This window comes from Pelmatolapia mariae, linkage group LG10_11, assembly GCF_036321145.2.
Source record: "Pelmatolapia mariae isolate MD_Pm_ZW linkage group LG10_11, Pm_UMD_F_2, whole genome shotgun sequence".
Lineage (NCBI taxonomy): Eukaryota > Metazoa > Chordata > Actinopteri > Cichliformes > Cichlidae > Pelmatolapia > Pelmatolapia mariae.
In genome coordinates this window covers 41,957,021-41,975,844 of record NC_086236.1, presented here as the reverse complement: position 1 = coordinate 41,975,844, position 18,824 = coordinate 41,957,021, and the positions used below count along the sequence as shown (strand labels likewise).

General features: G+C 43.8%; 1 protein-coding gene across 2 annotated transcripts in view; it reads left to right on the top strand.

Annotated features, from left to right (window-relative positions):
- Positions 1–18,824, top strand: part of LOC134635771 (low-density lipoprotein receptor class A domain-containing protein 4-like) — a 247,974-nt gene that overhangs the window by 216,138 nt on the left and 13,012 nt on the right. The gene's annotated exons all lie outside the window — the stretch shown is intronic.

The window sequence follows — 18,824 nt, the reverse complement described above, 5'->3', positions numbered from 1 at the left end:
GCCTTTCTAACCTGATGTTAGCAAAATGTATACCTGATAATCAGACAAATACAGGTAAGAATACCAAGCTGTCCACAAACAAACATCAGAAAAGTCCCATGGAAAAACATTTGTCAAAAAATGAGCTCCTTGTTTGTACTTAGACATTCACCTTACTGTCAGTTTTCTTAAAACTGTCGTTTTAATGGCTGAATGGTAGGTAGACACAGCTCAGATGGGAGGCCGCCGACGGTTCCAGAGGGTCTTCTGTCCTTCACTCCTACTATAAAAAGTCTGACACTTCCTGTCAGATGTCACCTTTATGCATTCACATTGTTTTGGCAGGGAATATGGCATCCATATAGATTACAGTACAATAGGTATATTTTGGTTTTAGAGGGACATCTAACACGCCTGTGTTCTCACACACCCAAAAGTTGACATTTTCTACCGCAGCAAGACACTGATTGTGTGAGTGAAGGGGCTCCTTCTGTGACCATAAGTAGGTCTTTTTGTTGCTTTTAATTGCCTGAATACAGCAGTTGTTATATGTAGTAATTGGCAAGTGTTGCAGCATGTTGTTTAGCACCACCGGGGTTCGGCTCAGTGCAACATATACCTCTGTTTAGCCACAATGTGAAGAGCGACAGGAAGTGTCCTGACTGTTTTTCAGTTAATCCATTATTATCTTATTTTAAAAGATTGTATTATTATTAGGGTACTTGGAGGAACAGAGAGGCAGTTAGTGCAGAGTTCTGTGTGCACCCATGTTGACTATTATCCCTATGATGGTCGATGTTGTTTTATGATCTCATTTTTAAATTACCCATTTTTTTTTTTTAACAAGCCTCTAAATCTCATGGTGTTGTTGTTTTTTTGTGTATGTGGTTTTTTTTGGGGGGGGAGGGGGGTTGTTTTTGGTTTTTGTTGACACTGTTGCTAGTATGTGTCAGTAACTACAGATTCCTGTTATTGAGACATTCCTGACCAGCGTGTTCAGAGAAGTCCTGGGCGTACTCTCAAACACTCTTGTTTGCCCTCAGCTTCACTGTCTGTAACGTATCCCACTGATCTGCCCGGTCAAAGGGGGGTAAATCCACAGCCTGTGCCAGCTGGGCCACTGGCTGTGCCCTAATAAGGCCCATGGATCTGACCTTATCACAGGAAATTCTAAAGATTATGGAAGACTGTGAAACAAAAGATGAAATGGAGAAGAAAGAAAGGGATAGAAAAATCTTTGTAGTTACGTAAATGTGACTGTTCCTTTTTCTGTATGTATGTTAGTAGTTGGTATTAACTTGATGGTCCATGATAGATCCATAGAGAAGATAGCACTTTGCCAAACCTCACACAGCTGTACTTTCTTACAGCTCAAGAATCTCTTTTGCGCAAGTGATGTCTGTGGGGTGTTTCACTTTATTTTTTAACATTTTAACCCAGTTTAACCTCCCAGCCGGGAGTTAAGTGGTACAGGATGTGTGTGGGAGACAGAAAAAGAAGCCTCTGGTTGCCCAGATCCTTCTCTGCGTCCTCCTCTCCTCCCTCACTGCTTCTGTGCTCCTCTGCTCTTCATTAGCGATTCAGAGGGCTGTCTGATTTTTGGTCCCTTTTCTCTCAGTCCAGACACACAAGTCAGACAGCGGTGTCTGATACCTAGCACCCCCGCCTCCTCCTCCTCCTCTGCTTCTCCCCCTCGGCAGCCACCAGCTGACCCCAATCAGGCACAGGGCCTGTTCTATTGTGTGGCTGGGGAGAGGGGGGGACACTTGCTCACTGGCTCACACAGTCACAGACTCAGACAGGGGGTCAGAGGGAGATGGAGAGTGTCTAGTCTGGCCTGCCATACCTCTCTGACTCCCAACCCCCAGCCATAACACAGCATTTCTCAGTTTCTCTCCCTCTCTCTCTTCATCATTTCCTCCCCTCCCTCCGTGCAGGCTCGCTGGAGGTCCCAGATGTATCTGATGCTTGTCATGCAAAGTGTTTTCGACTGCCATTGTCTTGATAACTAAGTTTTCTTAGCAGCATCATCTGTTTCCATTTGCAGTCTAGCCTGCAAGCTTATGTAGACGTATAGGGTGTATTTTGGTTTTCCTCGAGGAAAGGGGCGGATCATTTATTCCTGCATACACTCGCACTGCATGAAATGCATGCTGGAACTCCAAATGTAGATGAATTTGTCTTGAAAATAGTCCCCTGCAAATTCCTGTTTGAGCTTTAATAAAGACTTGTGTTTAGTTTTTTTTTTTTTTTTTATTAACGACAGACGACAGATAGGGAAGAGCAAGAAAAATACAGAGGAACACGCTATGCAGACCAGGTGTTGAATAGACCTCTGTGCTGGAACACACAGCTCCACGAGTGCCCACACCTTACCTATTAATATCAAAGCCCTTCCACTGACAGAACAGGCATTTGTGAGCATTATCTTCAGTGCTGATTTGTAAAGATGCTCCTATCAAACTTAAACTGATGTGAAAATAACTAGTTGGTGTTCATGCTGAAACCGGTTGTCATGGAAATAATAGATCAGCCAAGGAGATAAATATATCATGTAGACCAACTGAAAGTATTACACTCGGATTTTAAGGGGCCATTTGTGTTCACGTTTTGAATTTTGCACACTGACCACACAAATCTATTCCTTTGAATTCCCTGTAGGTGGAGGTTATAGGTTTAATTTAGACACGTGGCACACTTTGTCTTTTTCATGCTTGGCATATAACTGGAAGCTAACGTGTCTCCTGGCTAGCCTTGCTAACGATGATTAGGGTTCCTGCTCTGTGCAGCATGGAAATCCTGTGTGTGTGAATTATTAATATAGGTCATAGTCACAGCATCCGGCTTGGCCCAGCCCAGCGCCGTCCCAGCACTATCGCAGTACATCGCCCCTGCTTTCCCTACAGCCCACCCCATCTGTCTGCCAGATTAACCTGGCTGATCACCTACACCAAGGTCTGCACCGGGCAAGGATTCATAAAGGGTACCTGGCAAGAATTCTCCCCATCATCACGAGACTCGTTTCTTTTGTCTTTTAAACGAGATCCTTCAAAGCTACACCTTCTAATGTCTTAAACTGGTGGGAAGACCCGGTGCTTTTGTAGCTGTAATAACGATTCTTTCCATAAACCCGTAGTCCCCGACCAGTTTGAGCACCTCAGGCTGCTCATTTACAGCTATTATATTTTCACAAGATAAGAATCCTAATGGGAAGAGTTTATGGTTCTTCATAAGAAACTTGCTCCCCATGATGAATTGCGTCTGTATGTGTGTGTGAGCTGGTAGGTGGGACTGTATCCCCCCCATTAATATGTGAGCACTGGACTGTTGCTAGAGAAAATGTCTGCTAGTGTGGTTGAATGTCTGTCTGCTGGAGTAAGGAGTGTGTCTATATGCGTGTTAGTCCTTAGGCAGGCATGCCCTCTCAGCAGTTTTCTTTGTCATACATAGTCATACTGCATCTCCATTCAGTGATAGATTATTTTCTTCCAGTTTTTATCTGGAGTATACTGCAGATTCTAAAAAGGAACAAGACTGTACTTGAAAACCTCAAAGCTGTCCAAAGACTTGGGCGATGCAGAACGTCATAGCAATCTCCATCTGACTTTTGCCCCCCACCCAGGGAAAGCCACTACCATAAGCAGTGCTGAAAGGTTACACAAAGATATAAAAGTGTGTCTTGTGAGTGGGAGTTGCTAAGTTGTTGGTATCTTTGGTTACACTCAGTCTTTGTGTCGCCCAAAAGAGTTTTACCTCGACGAGTCAGGAGCTTCTTTTCATTTTCCAATATTCGCCTTGAGCTGAACTCCCCAAGTGGTGCTTCAGCACAGAGACAGAGAAAGAAGAGAGAGAGAGAAAAGAGGGTGGTGTGGGTGGGAGGAAAGAAAGGAGAACGCAAGACAGAAGTGAAAAGAGGGAAGAAGAAGAAAAAGAGATGGGGTGGGGGCGGGGGGGGGGGGGGGGGGGGGTGCCGAGTCTGTATTGCTCTGCTGTTCTGTATTGACTCTAGAAAGTGAATTTTATTTCATAAAGCACACGAGAGGAGCACTTTATTCCATTTGGTATGCCTGACCTCAGCTGAATCAATCCATTCTCTCATCAGTAGAGCCACACATGAAAACACACACAAGGAGGCAGTTAGACTCAAACTGTTTTGATTTAGAAAAAGAAGAAGAATGCTGTCTTAATATTAAAATGGTAAATGGTCTGCACTTGTATATTCAACTGAGCACTTTACAATGTGTTTCTCATTAAACTGTCCACAAAAACACACTCTGTGGTGGTGGAGCTGCCAGGCGGGGTGCCATTGGGAGCACTTTAGCTCATGGAGGGGCAAATAGTTTACAACCTACCCCACCAACGTACGCACGTAAGCTGCCAAGTCCAAGTGCAGTATAGAACCTGTGGATTGAATCAAGTTAAAGTTAGTTATATTTTTAAACAATTGCAAATGTTCAGTCACTGTGCAACAATGTAAGTGTCTAAGTTTTACTAATGTGTGATGAATCACACAATGCACAATGATCTGTTGTACTCTATAACATTACATCTACCAGAGATCGCAGTGATTCTGTACACTCCTTACCTGTACTTGGGTCCATATTTGCTTATCTAATATGATAGAGACTTTCAGTTTGTCAGTAAGCTATTGTTCCTTATCACCGCAGACAGAAATGTATACATGAGTCTGGCTGACATCTATTGAACCATGAGGTCTCCACAATGGTTCAAGAGGTTCAGTTAAATTGAATGATCGTCTGCTTTCACTGACAGTGAGTTTGTGGCCGTATTGTTGGTCCTGTTAAACTACAAAGACAAACTTTCCAATCATGATCACAGGTCCCGCTGTCACAAACGGGATGCATCACGATTGAGACTGATAGTATGACTTTTGTCCGTATGATGTCCTGCAGGGAATTTTTATTTTAACAACAAAGATGACCGTGTGAGCTAAAAATGTGAATGTGTTCTACTTTATATTCTTGTTAGCTTATACTGACGTTAAAACCCATATCCAAAATGGAATCAGCTGTCTTTTCGTAAATCATTTTTATTTATATACCAAATCACAACAACAAGACCCCACAGTAATACAGAGAAACTCCAATAATCATACCACCCTCTATAATTCAATTCAATTCAGTTTTATTTATATAGCGCCAAATCACAACAATAGTCGCCTCAAGGCGCTTTATATTGTACAGTAGATAGCACAATATTAAATACAGAGAAAAACCCAACTATCATATGACCCCCTATGAGCAAGCACTTTGGCGACTGTGGGAAGGAAAAACTCAGTTTCAACAGGAAGAAACCTCGGACGGAACGAGGCTCGGGTACGGGTGGCCATGTGCTGTGACTGGTTGGGGGTGAGGGGAGGAAGACAGGTCACAGACATGCTGTGAAAGAGAGCCAGAGATTAATAGCTGATTAAAAACAGAGTGGTGTATAAACACATGAAGGTGAATGAAGAAGAAATACTCAGTGCGTGATGAAGTGAGCCTCTAACTTCTTGCCGTTCATTCTCCGATGTGAGTAAAGTGAAGCTGCGAGCCACTGAGGTATGGCTGCACTGTAACGCTGCAGCATCTTAGCTTGGTCTTTTGCCCAGAGGACTGCTGTTTTATTTCCTTTTAGTAAGACACGAGCTGCTCTCCACACATAACTATCTTCCCCTCTGTTTGAATCGCTTCGTTCTCCCCACCTTCCCCATCTCACCCCTACCCCTGTAGCCTTGAGTCTATTTATACCCAAATTCCCCCCACAACAAGACTAAAACATCGTGCCCATCTCCAAACCACCACCACCATTAGCTAGAGAATGGGTCTACGCTGCACTCTCCCTACAATGCGCTGCACCAGCCTCCCTGCCTTTACTTCTTCTGCAGCATCTTTTCTTTTTTTGTAGTTTCCTCTGTTGTCGGCAGCTGTTGCTCAGCACCGCACCGAAGTTCACCCTGCGGTCATGGGCAAGTGTTCCAGTGAGGGTGGAAAAAAAACTTTTTTTTGATACGCCTTTTTTTTCCGCCCGAAACTTTCATTAATCTTGCATTTTTTTCCCCCCCTCATATCCCCCTCCCACCCCCTTCACTTCCCTCTCTCTCACTTCTCGTTATTCCTGTCTCACTTTCACCGACTTTATCTTTCTTTCTGGTCTCTCACTCTCTCTTCCTTCCTCTCTTTTCTGTCTATCGCTCCTGCCTAATCCTGCCTGCTAGGCATTGCTTCATGGTTGTTAAGCATCTCAATCCAAGGGGGGGTGAAGAAAAGAAATAGGAGCAAAGGAGGGAGGAGGCGCTAGTCATCTGGTGAAGCCTATTGAGCAACTTAAGCGTGGTTGTTTTGCTCTGTTGGCTTGGCACAATGAGACCGCATGTGGAAGACATGTTTACACCCCTTCATCTGTGAGTCGGAGGGAGTGGGAAAGGAGGAAAAAGTGGGAGGGAAGGTAGGACACATAGAGGAGGTGGGATACGAGAGAGGGAGGCAGAAATGATGACAAAAGTGTGTATATATAGATAGAGAGAGAGAATAGACTGGGAAGAGGTGGGATACAGAGAGGAGGCTGAAAGAGACAGAAGAGGAGGAGAGCGATAAGTGATGAAAAGAAAAGCATAGACGGATTAAAAGAGAGGACAGGAACACATGGGTAAATACAGGCTTGAGGAGGGTGACGGAAAGAAGAGAAGAGACAGACATAATGAGAGAGAGAGGAGAAACAAAAATAGAGAGAGACAGTCCATCTCAGCAGAGAGACAGCCAGTATGACAGTGAGTCATAGCAGAATAAAATGCCACGCAAGCATATGCTGGTGTTGAGAAGCCATCTTTTTCCAAAATGGAAACCAGTTATGATTTGCAGGCGGACATGTGGGGGGGGGGACGGTGCAGATTAAACTGAGTTATTACAAACAGACGGGGTGTAATTACACATGAGAGGAGGAGGCTGTTTGTCTTTTGAAGATGGTCCTCTTGTTTTAATTCACATTCTAGCAGGTCTACTCAGGTTTTGTTTCTCTTTCTTTTTAAAGTATGTGGTTGTTTCTCTTGGTGAGGTGTGAAATAGGTTCTCACAATGATTACTTATCAGTGTTTAGTGTTTGTTTTCTGTTTAGTTTTCCACCTGGTTTCAAGTAAGAAGATTTCTTAATTCATTTCAGGTGAAATTTTGATTGTAGATAAGTAAAGAGTGTGAGAACTGGAAAAAGTTCAAGAAATCCCAGTTATTGTGGACTAAAGTATGTGATAACATACGTTAACAACAAAAAAGCGGCATTGTCTTCTGTTGTTTGTTTTTTTTCTTTTCCTCCAACCAAAAATTCACATATTGAATTGACACAGAGGAAAAACAAATCCTGATATTTGCACATTTTTGCATCTTGTGTTCCTCAAAGTTACTTTAGCAATTTCAGTTATTACTTTGACCAAGTAGAACATGTAGGGACCTTCATACTGTAGTGGTTAACACTTTTGCTTGGCAAGTAAGTTTGCTGGTTTGATTCCAGTCTGAGACGCAGTCTGTCACATTAAACATGCAGTGTGATGACGTTTTGTGACATGGTTGGCAGCTCATCTGCTGTCAGAAACAAGCCGTTTCAACTTTAAGGCAACTGTCTCTTGATCCGCTGCCTCCTGCAACCAAGAGAAATTATGTGACACAGAGCTTTTTTTGTTTTGTTTTTCATGAGATGACCCTGATACGGATAGCCCCTCATTATGACATCATACCGATCAAAGAATAGAAAAAAGGAGCATTTAGAGCAGGCTGAATCCTAACATTTTTGGTCCAGAGGTTTTGTGTTCATTTGCAGACCTCATAAAGCTTAGAGGAGGGTAACACTGTTACACTGTCATTGTAACAGCATCCATATGACAGGCAATAAGGAAAAGCACATGAGTGAAAATATTCCTTTGATGCAGCCATATTTCTTTTGTCTTTATGGCAAGAACTTCCAGAACATTTGGCATGTTGAAATAGAAAATTGGGACCCTAAGGGAATAGTTTACCTAGTTAATCATGGAGAACTAAACTAGCCTGCACAGAACTGTGACTTTACCAGCTTTCTTTGGTATGAAATGAAGATATGTTCAGAGTCAAACGATGCCTTCTGACGGAAGCCAATCCTAGAAGTCACGTTCTGCAATCTGGTGGGGAAGTCTGAAAACAGAAGTGTAGAGTGTTACGGCAGCATGTTGTTTTTGGAACGGCATCTGCATTGATACCTAATGGGTGTGATGATGAGTTGTCCATATAGATCTGACCATGTAGTGTTGAAAGCAAAGATTCCTTTTGAGGAACAACCATGTGCATTACACACACAATCATTCTGCACGTACCATTTGGACCCCATGTGTTTGTGTAGCCCCAGCAGACAATGCAAATGCAGTCTAGATGTTCCCCATGTCTCCCAGGGCTTCCTGAGTTCCACCCACAGCATCCTCTGCCGTCTCTTTTTGGCTGATCACGGCAGCCACAGAGTTTGGAGCCTGTGTCTGGGAGGTGTCTGCTACCCATACTCAGAAGTTAGACATTATATCTACCTCCCCTGTGTGGTAGCAGGAGGAGATGTCTGTTTTTTCATATGAACACGTGCCAGGACGCACGCACAGACAGACAGACTGACAAAAGCCCACTCGTTTCTTCCTCCTCCACCCCTCTCCCATCTCATTCTGTTTTTTTCCACCACTCCGCTGTTTTGTTGTTCAGTCTCAGAGACGCCATGCTTTGTTGTTTGTCTCCCTTTAACATCTGCCCATCTTTACCATATTCTCCCTGCACCTCTGTCACTTCCTCTGGTCTTGTCTGTCCTCTCCGCTCCCTCCGCTCCCATCTCCTCTCTGTGTCCAATCTCTCTGTCTTATTTTGTCTTTATCCTTCTCTAATTCTCTCTCTGCCTCTGTTCCACTCTCCCAGCTATTTACTAGTACTTTCTTGTTCTTCTTCTTTTTTCTCTCCCTTGTTCAGTTCACCCAGACCTCAGAATGATTTTTACCTTTTCTCGCCTTTAGCTTCAGCCAACCTGTGATGTTGACCTGCAGAGAAATGAACACTGCAGAATAATTTTCATAACCCCCCTGCTAAGTTGACAAAGATCTATGTGTCTGAATGGCTGGCTGAGTTGCCTTTGGCTAATAAGAGTCAGCAGGGTGAGAGTGTGTGTGTGTGTGTGTGTGTGTGTGTGTGTGTGTGTGTGTGTGTGTGTGTGTGTTTGTGTGAACTCTCCATTTATGTTGAAGCTAGCATTTTATTTTTTTTTTGAGTTTTCAGTTTAGTGGTTCAACAGTTTATATTCTTCTTCTCGACAAATCCAGTGAAAACATTCCAGCTCACAGTATTCCTGGTGATACTTTTAGACTTCCCTGCATTTTTTTTTATTGTTGTTGTTTGGGGGTGAGAACCAGAAAAAAACAAAACAATCTCTTTAGTTCCTCCCTACTATATAACTTCATTGGATTAATACATATTTAGTGAATTGGTGATCATTTCTGACATCCAGAAGCTTCACGTGGAACTGGATTTGAGATGAGATAATATCAGTTCTTGTGGACTATGCCATTTATGCATAGCTTTAAAAGTGAATTCTTTCTAATTGGACCAAATATTATGCAGTTTGTATTTGGACCAAATTATTGGTCCTTACACAGTTATTTGATGATTGCAGCCCCAAATTCAAAACTCTTTCATTCTTTGTAAATTCTGACATATAGTGTTGAGTCATCTGCATACGTAGAGATCTTGGCCAAGTAACAGTAATGGACGAAGGCGGCTTCCTTTGTACTCCACGCTTTTCAGCTCACTTAAAAAAGGATTTAAAAAGTCTATGTGTATGTTTGTGTACTAATTCATGGCTTTAAAGGAAGGTGTCGACTCCCAGTGTAGCTCCTCGATGTATTTGAATCTTCTTTTTTGTTTGTTTGTTTGTTCTCTGTGCCACAGAGGAATAGGATATGTCACTCTTCAATGATCCCCCACAGTACGTAGAGTTTTGTAGTTTAGTAGTTTGCAGCTTTTCATGGTTTATTGGTCCAGCCTGTTATTGTTTCAATAGGATCTGTGAAAGAATGGTACATCATATCAGTACCACAGCTGTCTGTTTGCCAGTTTGTCCTTGGGTCATATGTGTAATTGTCTATGTCCTGTTGTCCAATTTCTTTCTCTAATATTACTGTCACAACAGCCCACTAGTGTGTGACCACAATGGCGTGTATGTTATATGGCGATGAGGCTAACAGCGGCCATCATTGCCAGTGACTGTCAAAACTCCGCTTTGAGGTTGAAGGACATTACCACACCCTTCTTGTATGCTCTAGGTTGTTACGGCCTGTTGGTTAACCCTGCTTGGTGAACCACTATGAGCCTCACTGTAACCATATCCTTCACTGTTATCACAGTGCTTCGATCACTTGTGCCTTTGGCTGGCTGAGGGTGCTTGCAGGGCTTTGTCTCCACCCTGTTGTTGCATGCTCAGCCAAATTGCTTTCACTGTCTGTCTTTTGGTCATTTGTTAACAACATGCCTGCAACAAGCATGCTCAAAAAGAATAGAATGGCCTTCCCACTTCTTCATTTTAAAGAAGGCTGTCTTTCTTTTAAAGCAGTTGCTGTAATTACAATAATGATCTCTCAGTGCGAGACAAGCAAAGAGCTGAACTCAAGTGGTAAGTGGACAATATGTCAACTATAGATAGGTGTGTGTGTGTGTGTGTGTGTGTGTGTAATTCATTTCCTGAAGCTTTATTCCCTGTTACAACCACTACTTGCCTGACCTTCAACAAAGTGTTTATACCCGAGTCTTCATGGAGGACAACCCAACCATGTGACTGTGTGAACAGATTTTGGTTCCTCACAGGTCTAGTAACGCACACATACAATTCAGGTGAGCATTTCTGTTCTATTTAGAATGTATTTTCATTTGCTCGCCCCACATCTACTCACGCTGATCCCAGCTGACCTCAGTCAATACACACAGACTCAGTTGCACACACTCACTTTAATCCTGACATTAGTCTGACCCTGCAGTCTGGTTCAGTCACTCCGAGAGTCAAGTCAAGTCTGGCTTTATGGCACAGGGGTGGGGGTTGAAGGTGTCTAGACGCTATCCTGTCTGTCTGGTTATGATAATGTACACACATGCAGACACGCACCTGAGAGAATGCAGGCCAGCTCGGACTGCAGGCGAGCTTGTGCAAAGTGACATTTCAGCAAACGGATGAATTCTTTAACACGGGCCTCTTCTCTGCTTTACTGCCATTCATGAATATTACAGTGTTGGAATATTGATAATATTAGACTATGTTGTAATATTCATGATATGTTATCCCAGAGCCCTGCTTCCCCCCCTATCTTTGTTCATGTTATATTCATGCAGATAGAGATGATATGGCTACGCTGGTCCTTTTCAGGAACTAAAGTAGAGATTTATTGCTGCCTCAGCATCAGGTCTCATCGTTAGGGCCTACATCAGCAATAATCAGACTTGGGCCCTCTTCAAGGAACATTTAGCTGTGACACAAAGTAAGAAAGTTATGTGGGTGCACACGGGATGGAAATGAGTTGATGGTAGGAGGCAAAAGGAGAGGCAGTGTGGCGTGTGTGTGTGTCATCTATATGTTGAAGGTCCTCATAAAACTGGGTACTTTTAACAGCATTTAGAACAGGTTTCCCGAACCAAGCATCTTATAAACACATTTCAAAATAAATTCTCCGAGCTGTAAGCATTTTCAAATGACCTTGAAAGTTTTTGAAAAGTGACCTTGAAAATGCATTTATCATTATGTCTTTGTGTTTGTCTTTGAATGTTATGATGGCTAATAAGCAAAGCAATTTAAGGAAGGATGTTAGGAAGGATGTTAACGTATATGCATACGTTAACGCAAAGAGTCCCCCTTCACTTCATGTCACCATGATTTCTGCAGAGATTCAGCTATAAAGATGAAGTTTGACTTCCATGGAACTGAGAAAGACATTTCTCATATTTCTGTTATTTTTGTATTTGGCCATCATTTGTGGAGGTAAAAGTAGTGTTTTACTTTTCACCTTTTAAATAAAGTAGATTTTAGATCAGTCCTGTTTCATAACTCGTAGTGTTTCTTTTCCAAGCCCCTGATATGACGGTTCTTCGAGTGTATACTGTAACTGTGCACAGGTTGGACGCTTCCTGCTTTTGTAATCCTATTTAGTCTGAGCGCTGCAGCATAGACGAGTTGTCTGAATTCCCCCGCGCTGTACGATCAAGAGAAGAAGGGTAGGTCAGATAAAGAGGAAAAAAAGATGGAGGGAGAGTGGAGAAAAGAGACAGAGCTGTAATTGTTTGTTCTCTTGTTGCCCTCAGTCCACATAGCAAGTCTGACACCCCTGCCTCTCTTTTTGTATCTCCCTCCTTCTCCAACACAATCTCTTCCTTCTCTCCTTTCCCTTTCCTCACTGTCTCCATCTCTTTTTCTGACTCCTAGATACCCGTCTAATGGGCTACACTATCCACAAGCGCGCGCGCGCATGCGCGCGCACACACGCACGCACGCACACACACACACACACACACACACACACACACACACACACACACAAACAGGCCCCCCTCTCCTCGGGGTTAAGCAGCACTAAACTAGTTCATTTATTTCCATGGAGAGACTGATTGTAGTGGGGGGCTGTAACTAGGCTGATATCTGCTTCATGCTTTATCTCACACACACACATACACACTCCTACTGTGGTGGACTCTTGCTGCCAGGCTGATGCCAGCCGTCTAGACGTTACCGTGCACATCTCCCAGGGGAGGCAAAGGGGTGCGCGAGCACTTGCTTCCTCTCCCTCCTTGTCTCATTCTATCCGTCTCTGTGGCACTGTGTGTGTGTGTGTGTGTGTGTGTGTGTGTGTGTGTGTGTGTGTGTGTGTGTGCGCGCCAGCCAGGTCGCTGCCATGGCGCCCCAGAAGCTCCGGGCCTTGTTGATCACGGCACCGTGCCCAAGGGTTACCATAGCAACGGCAGTGGCAGAAGACGGGCTTGTGTGTGTCGAAGGAGAACTCTGTGTGTGTGTGTGTGTGTGTGTGTGTGTGTGTGTGTGGGCCCAATGTGGTGGGCAGCAGGCTGTGAACTCAGCAGGCCTCTAACTGGGCAGCAGGAGAAAGACAAGCAAGTTAGAGCATAGAGAGCGTCCTTTCTTTTTTTTTTTTCTTTCTCTCTGTCTGTCTGTCTGTCTTACTTTTATCTCCTCCTGTTTCCCACTTTCACATGTGTGTTACAGCGCACATTCCGAGTTTACGGATATACACACTTGTCAGCCCAGACATGAGAACCCACAGCTTGCCTACACTGGGATTTGGGACCAGCACAATGACACAGCACTTCTGCAGGCAGTCATTTAGAATGCTGCGCAGCGTTTCACAGTCAAGTGCAGTTTTGATTGCCAGGTGCAACTGTGAGACCGTTCATTTTATTTTTCTTTTCACGACTGAAATCTGGGGTTCAGCAGGAAACAGGAAATGACTGCAGAGGAAATGAGCCAGCTGCAGGGTCTTGATGAGCTTAGCGTGCATTAAGAACTTGCAGACTTCCTCCACATTTTGCTCAAGTTTGATTTCCTCACAAACCGAGTTTATCGACAGAGGTCCTGATGTCATTTCCCTCTGTTGTCTTCTGTCCCGTCGGCTCCCCAGGCTGCGTTTTCTTGTGCGCTCCATAAAGCGCTTGGCTGCAAGGGTAGGACATATGGCAGCTGAAGCTCTCTGCTATATGAGAAAGAAAAGCAGTTTTCTCTGCTGCTGGGAGTTGCTCTACTACTCTAAATTAGCAAGCAGCTAGAGAGCCACTCCTGCACACTCGGGCTCCGCCGTCAGCATACATCCACCTTCAAACCTTAATACATTCTCATGGTTTTGGACAAAAGACTACTCCTTTGTGCAAACTAAACCAGCCAGGCCCGCTTTTCTCACGGAAGCATCTAAGGTCATCTGAGCTCAAATGTTAAGTTTATTGAGCAATAACAATGTTAGAGGCCCCATCTGAGCTTGTGCAGTCTCTGTAGATTGCCATTAGCCTGATTTTCATTTCAAGGCTCAACAGGGTAAGCCCGCAAACCCTCATTAGTCGTGCAAGTGATTTTTTTCGTCTCAGTGTTAACTTTTGCTGCCAGCAGGAGTGAATCAGCAGTATATACACGCTGTTGTTCGGCCACATTATATAGACATAGACGTGTGCATTGAAACGGTCTAATCCCGTGTACTGTACAGAGACAGACACATGAAACAGGCTCTCAGTGGAGTCTGTTCACAGCCGCAGCAATGTTTTTACTGTGGTTTAAAACAAACAAACAAAGGGATTTGTGACATGGGCAGCCATTTCTTTGGGGGAATAAAGCGAATTGATCGCTATTCTCAAACAGTGTGTCTTAAAGCAGTGTTGGCCACTGATAGTGGCGCAGTCGTCTGCTGTGCATCTGACAGCTTCTTTCACCAACAGGTCAGCTGAACTGTCTGACCTCCTGCTGCCTCCCCGATCCACTATGCATACACACACAGGTTACAGCACTGTCACTGGGTTAGTGTGTGTGTGTGTGTGTGCGCACTCTCTCTCTCTCCAAGCTGTTTACCCTCTCTTTTAGTGTTTGGCTTTTTGCCTGTAGCACAGAATCTGCCAAGTACTGAAATCCTCTATGTTTGGGTTCATGTCAAGTCCAACTACATCATTCCTTCTCTCCTTCCTCATGTCCCATCACCCCATTACTGTTCACTGTTAAAATAAAGTTTTTTTTTAAGAAAAAAAATCATTTATGTTCTTCAATGTAAACGATAAAGCTTTGACCTCTCATAGACATAATTGTTACTGTAAGCGCTACTTGATTTGTTATCTTCTTCTGAGTCACTTCCTGACTCATGAAATTCGGCTTCAGTTAAAAAAAACAAAAGCCTGAAGAAGACTGTTTTAAGCTTTATGTAGTTAACATTTATAGCATTTGACAGAGAGGCCTTTTCAGTAGAATATAGATTAGTTTTGCTATATTTGCTGCCATAATCATGTTTTTAAAAAACTCTACTTGCCTTCTGGTAGTGAGAATTCTTGCTTTAAAATTGGCTTTGAATTACTTTTTTTAACACCCTCAAAGTATACTTGTATGTACAGTATGTTTTTGTTTTTTTGTTTTTTTGATGTTTCCCTTTTGTCGACAAAGCTGTGCTGTGTAAAAACAGCCAGTGCCCGAACAGATGTGTTAAGCTCGGTGCTGTGCAGCATGGTCACTTTGACATGATTTGAATAAACTCGATGGCCTCTCTCGTCACCGCAGCAGGAAAAAAAACGACAGGACGGCTGGCTTGTAATGCAAGTGATTCATCCTGCTGAAGGAATAAGGGTTTTTGCAGACGCCGGGCTGATATTGTTTTGACAAGTGGATTACTGTAGTAATAACATCAGGCTGGTGCTGGTAATGCAGACTGCCAGCACACACTGTTCTCTGGCCTGTGAGCGAGACTGTGCTGTACGCTCTGTTCTGGAGCCTCTGAACTCGGGTGGATACTGGGTTCAGGGAGGATACCCCCCCCAGTCTTTTCTCCTCCCCGCACTTCCTTCCTCTCTTCTCAACTCCTCCTCTGGCTTCCTTCCTCCCTGGCGTTTAGAGAAGAGGCCATTAACTACAGCCGCTGTACTTTTTTATTTTGCTTGAACTGTAAAAACATGAACTTGAGCTGTGAAAACATCCCCGCCTGTGCACTTCAGAAGAAGTACACTAGCTTTGAGTCAGGCGTCGGCTTTGTGCCGCTTTTACAACAGCAGAAGGCAGAGTATGTGATATTTATCCAGCTGGCTTACAGGAGGGCCTGGTCGACTTGGTTTCCCAGAATGCTTCTCTCTGATTGAAAGCCTCCTCCTTCCCCTCCCTGTGGCTGCTGTGGTGAAAGCACAGGCCCAGGCTGGTAACTGGATGAAGCTCCAAAGTAAAGCAGGCAGCCCAACAACTTAACTTTCTGACACACTGCTTTATTTCACAGTGAGCTGATGCGCACAAACTGGGGAGTGGGAGTGTCTTCTGGTTGGTTTTTTTTTGTTTGTTTTTTTCTTACTTTATTAAATCTTGTACATATATTCTTGGTATGAAACCTCTTACCACAAAGAAGCTGTACTTTAGAGTAAAATACCTTGACAGAAGTTAAATGAATTGATACAGATGTTCATGTTGCCCCATGATTTAAAGCAGGGGTCCACCAGACTTCAACAAGGCTCAGTACAACTGAACTGTATTAATATAGCACCAGTTTCAGGCAGTTTTATATTGCAAGGTACAACAAGAATGAGGTATGAGCAAGCACTTAAAGACAGTGAGGAGGAAGAACTCCCTTTTAACAGAGACCTCCAGCAGAACTACCTCAGAGAAGGTTCCCTGAGCGAGGTATACAAGTTGGTTTTATCCAAAAGGAGAATTTGAATAGATGGGTGTCCCCGTCACCCAAACTAGGAGCTGGTTCCATATGAGATCACCTGACAGCTGAAGGCTCTGCCACCCATTTGACTTTTGGAAACTCTAACAACCACAAGTAGGCCAGGCTTCCTGCTGTACTGGTATAATATGATACGAGGTCTTTGAGCTGAGATGGGCTGTAAGGTTTGGTTTGTCGCTCCTTGCCACAGGCTTCCTCCATGATGCTATGTTACTAGGAGATTTTTTTTTTTTTTTTTTAAGCACCAGTTTCCACCCTTCATCTCGACTCTCAGCACTCCCCTTACTCTTGCCTGTTAAATATTAGGTGACTCACACTGCGATCAAGAGCTTAATACCTTAGTTTCAAATGTCTGATGTGAGAGGGGTGGGTCATGATTTTCCATTAAGATTGTTATTGAATGTGTCAATTAAATAGTTTGAGAAGGCTGTTTAATGAGGTAAATTTGCTGAATTATACTATTAAATTCATCTGAGCTCACTTCACCACCTCACTTTCATCTCAGAGGGGAAGTTGTGGAGCTTGTCTGTCACCGTTGGTTGCAGTACCCACCTCTTTGCTCTTTGGTGGTTAATGTCGGTTGGTTTTGCTGGTTTAGGTTTCATTCCTTCCCACAGTTTTTCTTAACCCCCCCCCCCCCCCCCCACCCCACCCCCATTCACTGTGGTTTTTTCTAGTTGGCCTTGTTCCTCTCACTCCTGCCCCGCCCTGTGGCTGCTGTGGTAAAGCAGAGGCAGGTTTGGGTGGGTTTTGCATTTCAGCCCAGCTTCGACTCTAAACCACCATATTGCAGACAAATAAGCCAGGGAGGATTATTAGGCAGGGAAGCCTGAGATAGGCTGGCTTTAACTAGCTCTCTTTTATTTCTGGTTGTCTCCTTCTGTGCTCCTAATTTCAAAGAATTCACAAGATATTCTGTTACTGAATACTTTCCATTTCTTCTTGTTTTTGGATTTTAACACTCTGCTTACTTTTTTTCACCCGGTCTACCCTTGCCATGTCAAAAGCTGTCCAGCTGCATTGTGGGTAATGTGCTCCTCAGATTGCATAGAGCTTTTGGGGGGGGGGGGGGGTTTCGCCAGAATTGAGGCATTGTGGCTGAAATAGCAGAGCGTACATTGTGTCATTGTTCGTACAGAACACGCACACACACAGTGTACTGGATGTCCAGCAGTGAGCAAGCGTGTGAGTCAGAGGTCAGACTGAGTGCCAAGACCGGACAAGGTCAAGACTCCTACTCAGAACAAACCAACAACACACAACAAAAGAGTGTCACACTGCAGACAGGGAGGCTGGCAGGGAGCAGAGACGGGGTGGAAGAGAAAGAAGGGACAGAACCAAAGTAGGAGATGACAAAGAATGAGGGAAATGTAGGGAATGAATGATGGTGGGTGAGGGAAGATTGCAAAGAGATCGATAAAGACAAGAAGAGTTGAAAGACTGCAAGAAGAGGCGTGTAGGCGAGGGAGAGGAGGATGCATGGATAGGGTTAGAGGAAAGATGGAGAAAGTGATGGCAGGTGAGCTGAGATGCAGGCAGGGTTCAAAGACGAGCAAGAGAGCATGAAACAATGAACAAGAGACGGGAGGCAGACGTAAGTGAAAAGCGCCGATCATTGTGTCTCCCGGTGGTGCCCTGATCTGGGAGGTCATACTACATCAGCTCTGATGCTCGTGTGTGTGTGTGGCTGTGTGTCACAGAACAGAACACCACAGTTATTCAGTGTCTCCACAAAGGAACTACTGTGTTCTGGGACAGACGGCACACACTGTCTCAACACTCATCTTTTTTGTGATTTGAAGCTTTTCTCTGTAGATTCCTCAGGCAGACACACATATATTCATATACTGTGTAAATCACACATACACTTAGCCACTTGGAGATTGACCTGTGCTGCTCTCTGCTGGCGAACACACATTAGAGCAGCTCAGTCGTGGTTCAAATCACTGGTCCTCTTACCGGGTGTTCTGGAGTTGATCTCCATCAGCAGAGATTATCTTAGTTATGAAACTGGCCTGTTATCACTTTGCTTTAAATCTGCTTTTTTAACAGCACAGATTTGACGAAGAATGATTAATGTGACTTTTAGGATTCTCAAACTGAAGTAGTTCAGTCAAATTTCAACCTGTCTTCATTTTAGAGCGAAAATAAATGACTTTAAAAGGCCTGCAAATATCCTAATCCTGGATTCAGCTGTTTAGTGTGAGGATGGTGCCGTTTATATCGCTTTTAAAATGCAAATGGAGGTGTTCACTATCTCTGCTACATCTCTCAGTGCTCACATAAATGTAAGGAAAATTAGTGTTATTTTCAAAAGGCTAATTGGGGATCTACAATCTGGCTCAAAGATCATTTGATGATATTTTGGGGTAGAACCACTGCAGGCAGTCTAAATCTCATTTGTGCTCAAGGCCTT